The sequence below is a fragment of the Hemiscyllium ocellatum genome (assembly GCF_020745735.1).
Source record: "Hemiscyllium ocellatum isolate sHemOce1 chromosome 27 unlocalized genomic scaffold, sHemOce1.pat.X.cur. SUPER_27_unloc_16, whole genome shotgun sequence".
Taxonomy (NCBI): Eukaryota; Metazoa; Chordata; class Chondrichthyes; order Orectolobiformes; family Hemiscylliidae; genus Hemiscyllium; species Hemiscyllium ocellatum.
Window position 1 is genome coordinate 69,181 of NW_026867483.1, and position 4,916 is coordinate 74,096.

At 47.3% G+C, this 4,916-nt stretch overlaps 1 non-coding gene across 1 annotated transcript; it reads left to right on the top strand.

Moving 5' to 3' along the window:
• Nucleotides 1-280: 280 nt before the first annotated feature.
• trnae-uuc (transfer RNA glutamic acid (anticodon UUC)) lies at nt 281-352 on the top strand. Its single transcript has one exon. It is a non-coding gene; the product is annotated as a tRNA-Glu (tRNA).
• Nucleotides 353-4,916: the final 4,564 nt, after the last annotated feature.

Sequence of the window (4,916 nt, forward strand, 5' to 3'; positions counted from 1 at the left end):
CCTGCATATCCTCAGCAGAGTGGGACGGGGCGGGGGAGGTTGAAATTTTGGGCCATAGGACGATGGGGTTGATTGGTGCGGGTGTCCTGGAGATGCTCCCCCAAGCGCTGTGACTTGACTCTGCGAGGAGTCTCCAGTCCCCCCAATGTAGAGGAGACCTCATCGGGAGCAATGGGTACAAGAAATGACATTGGTGGAAGCCTTCTCACAACCGTGGCGTGGGTTCGATTTCCGGGCAGGAAAGCAATCTTTAGTAGAGCTGTCGATGTATGCAGATATATTCCTGGTGGTCTAGTGGTTAGGATTCGGCGCTTTCACCGCTGCGGCCCGGGTTCGATTCCCGGTCAGGGAAGCAGTTTTCAGTGGATATTTTGGCTACCCACTCTCAGTTACGTCTTGGTAGTTACTGGGTGCTGCAGTGTGTAATGGCTCGTTGAAATAGTGTCCTGATTCAGTTTGTTTGTATGTGTAGGGGTGATTGCTTCTGTAGCTAAGTACTTAGTTCGCGTGCACTGTTTTCCTGTTGAGGCTGTTTTGAATTTACCATTAACTGCTCGCTCGACTGTGACATCTAGAAATCGCACTTTGGTGTTGTTCTCCTCTTTTGTGAATTTTATGCCAGTGAGGATATTGTTGATGGTGTTGTACGTTTCCTCTAATTTGTTTCATTTTTTCATGACAAAAGTGTCATCACTGTGGCGGACACAAAGTTTGGGTTGGGTCGTTGGAAGAGCTGTTTGTTCGAGTGTCTGCATTATTGCTTCTGCTAGGAATCCTGATACTGGTGGTTTATTGGTTATTTCCTTTATTTGTTTGTAGGGCTTGTTACTGAATAGGAAGTGGGAGGTAAGGCACAGTTCCACGAGGTTGACAGTGCTATCTTTGCTGATGAAGTTGTTGCTGTGTTTGTGTCTTTGGTTCTTCGAGTAGTGTCTTCAGTTTTCTTTGGCCACGTTGATGTTAATGGATGTGAACAGGGCTGTATGTCAAAGGACAGTATTATTCCATCCTCTTCTATCTTAGTGTCTTTGGTTTTCAAGAATTCTTGGATAGAGTAAATGGAGGGCCGTGAATCTTCGACTTGGTGTTTTAGTCTTCAGTAGATGCCTTTGAATAGTCTGTGTATTGGTGTTCCAAGTAGTGAGACTATGGCCTGAGGGGGGCTCCTGGTTTGAAGAGGAGGAGAACAACAACAAAGTGCCATTCTTAGTTGTCACAGTAGAGCGAACAGTCAATGGGGAACTTCAAACTAGCGTCTACAGAAAAACAACACACACAAACCAAATACTTAACTACAGAAACAATCATCCCAACACCCACAAACGAAGCCGCATCAGGACATTATTTCAACAAGCCACTACACACTGCAGCACAGAGAAACTACGAAGAGTACAAGAGAAATACGTATATAGAGTATTTAAGGAGAACGGCTACCCAATAAACCCAGTCCGCCGATTTCTCAGTGATGCTTCCAAGCTGACTCTCAAAACTTCGGTTTGTCCTTCCACTCTTTCCTGTTTGTTTTTTGTGGGTTTTGAGAGGTTTCCCAATCCTCTGACTGTGTATTGGAGTTGGAAAGTTATGTTGTGGCTGTACAGGACATTGGTTAGACTACTTTGGGAATATTGTGTGCAATTCTGGTCTTCCTCCTATCAGAAGGATATTGTGGAAATTGAAAGGGTTCTAAAGAATCAATGGGTCCACAGAGGGGAAGAGGCCCTTCTGCTGCCCTGAGTGTGGGAAGGCCTTCAGTGATTCCTCTGCCCTGCTGACGCACCAGTTGGTCCACACCGGGGAAGGCTGTTCTCCGGCCACAAGTGCAAGGTGGCCTTCGCTGTTCTTCCCACCTGCTGAGACACCAGTGGGTCCACACCGAGGAGAGGCCGCTCTTCTGCCCCGAGTGCAGGAAGGGCTTTGCTCTTTCCTCCGACCTATTGACCCATTGGTCAGATGCCGTTCAGTTGCCCTCAGTGCAGGAAGGCTTTCAGCAATTCCATGGCCCTGCTGAGGCACCAGTCCATCCACACCGGGAAGAAGCTGTTCTCCTGCCCCGAATGTGGGAAGGTCTTTACCCGCTCCTCCACACTGCTGAAGCACCAGCTAGTCCACACATGGGGGGAGGGAGGCGGGGCGGGGGGGGGGGTTTGGGGAGGCCATTCTGCTGCCCTAAGTGCGGGAAGGCCTTCAGCAATTCCTCCGCCCTACTGAAGCACCAATGTGTCCACACCGGGGAGATGCCCTTCAGTTGGCCCGAGTATGGGAAGAGGTTCATGTATTCCTGCAACTTGCAGAAGCACCAGCGGGGGCACCAGTGCTTCCAGCAATCAGATCCTACCGGTGACTCTGCCTTGGGAACCCTCCAGGACTGAACCTCCTGCCAGCTCTGACAGTGGGTGCAGTGGGAGAGTAGGTGGGCTGTTTTTGTTTCTGATGGACTGCAATTGTCTCCCCCACCCCCCACAACCACAACCCCATGGTGGCTCAGGGTGTGCACTGCTGCCTCATGGCACCAGGAACCCAGGAATAATTCCACCCTTGGGGGTCTGTGTGCAATTTATGGAGGGTAGGAAAATGGATCTGAGTGGGTTAGTCTTTGGAAGATCAGTGCAGATGTGTTGGGCTGAAGGACCTGTTTCCACATTGTAGGAGTTCTTCGAACCTCTGAGCTTTGCTTTCAGTGGACACTGCTGCTCATTGAGCCAGGGACTGCACATTGCCAATGAAATGATCCAGAGAAAATAAGACCGCAAGACCATTGGAGCATACGTTAGGCCAGTCGGCCCGTCGAGTTTACTCTGCCATTCGTTAGTGACAAAAGTAGTGCAGATGAGATTAACTACAGTCTGGAAACAGGCCATTCGTCCCAACAAGTCCACACCAACCCTCCGAAGAGTAACCCATCCAGACCCATTTCCCTCTGACTAATGTACCTAACTCTATGGGCAATTAAGCATGGCCCATCCACATGACCTGCACATCTTTGGTTTATGAAAGAAAACAGGTCCACCTAAAGAAAATCAACGCAGACACTGGGAGAATGTGCGAACTCCTCACAGACGGCCACCCAAGGCTGGAATCAAACCTGGGTCGCCGGTGCTGTGAGGCTGCAGTGGTAACCACTGAGCCACTACATATTGCAACCCGATGTAGGCAAGCAGGAGGTTGGGAGAATACAGCAAGCCAGGCAGCACCAGGATGTGGAGTAGTCAGCGTTTTGGGTATTAACCCTTCTTCAGGACTGAAAGGTTGACTTCTCGATGAGAAACGACTTACGGGAATGTTGCTGGGGGTTGGAGGGTTTGAGCTACAGGGAGAGGCTGAATAGGCTGGGGCTGTTTTCATTGGAGCATCGGAGGCAGAGGAGTGACCTAATAGAGGTTACAAAATTATGAGGGGCATGGACAGTGTAATAAAGAAGGTCCTTTCCCTGGGATGGGGGAGTCCAGAACTAGAGAGCAGACATTTAGTGTGAAAGGCGAAATTAAAGGGACAACTTCTTCATGCAGAGGGTGGTACACATATGAAATGAGCTGCCAGAGTATATGGGTCAGGTGCTGTCAAATGGGACTAGATTAATTTAGGATATCAGGTCAGCATGGACAAGTTGGACCGGAGGGTTTGTTTCAATGCTGTACATGTCTCTGACTACTGGTCCTGATGTAAGTTTAAAATAGAGTCCAAGTAACATTGAATTTTTCAGTCTTGTTGAGCTCACCTCCTGAAAAGTTTTAAATGAATCCCTCAGAACGATACTGTTTAAAAATGCTGAGTTGGGCAAAGTATCCCATCAAGTTCAACACGAACCCAGAGTTGAAGAAGTCAGAAGTCAGAACATCAAGGGGACCAAAACTGATCACAATATTCCAGGTGCAGCCTCATCCACGTCCTGTATGACTACAGCATTACTTGCCAACATCTATCCTCAATTCCCGAACTGATGAAGGCCGGTGTGCTGAAACCTTTCCTCACTGCCTTGTGTACCGGTGTAATCAGAGTTTAGGACCTACTTTAATCTGATCCACAATCCAGCTTTTGGGTGCCAAGAAGCAGAGTAGTGCAGCGGGAGCGTGCTGGGCACATTAAGTCAGAGGTCGGTGGGTCAAAACCCTGTGATACTGTTGCTCAATGTCTCTATAAGCTGCTTTCATTTGCAAAGGTGCTCTGTTCTGTATCTTGCCTTTACACCTGCTTCCCAAGGCTTCTTCAGTGGAGGAGTAGCAGTAGCAGCAATCCCCCGGAGCTGGAGGAAGGCCCGAGCTCCAAGAAGCGGGGGGTAAGGCTGGAGGCTATTAACTCATTTAAATGGTACCTACTGTATAGGGCTATGGTTCACATTAAAACCGGAGGATCATGTCAGAGTGCTTGTTTATATTTAGCAGCTGTAGTTGGTAAAATACACTCCCTGGAGGAGCACCTTCTATGATGCTGCATTTCTTGCCTTCTGTCCTTCCCCCATTTCTTATCTCCCAGCTTGATTTTATATTTTTTTGGTCAAATTTAATTTCATAAGAATCAGACTTGGTATTCACTGTGTGCTATTAATTTGTTTGTTCGAATATTGTAAGTCAAAATTAATGCTGTAATTTCATTTCTGATGTCAGAGTTTGACATTGAATGTGCAGGTGTGAATACCAGTAAGTTGTGAAAATAAATCAAGAACTTGTGTTTTTTAACAAAAAGAGCAGTTCACTGATATTCATGGCATTGTCTCATTTGGGTGTGATGATTCAAATCTGACCATCAAACCGTTTCATGCAGTCACCCAATTTAATTAAAGTTTTCTTTAACTTAGTAAAAGAAAATAACTCCAGCAGGCTAAGATTTATGCAATCTATTTATAAGATTATGTCCATTGCTCGCAATATGGTCTCATCCACATTTAGGAAACTGGACGCCAACTAGCGGAATGTTTGAGG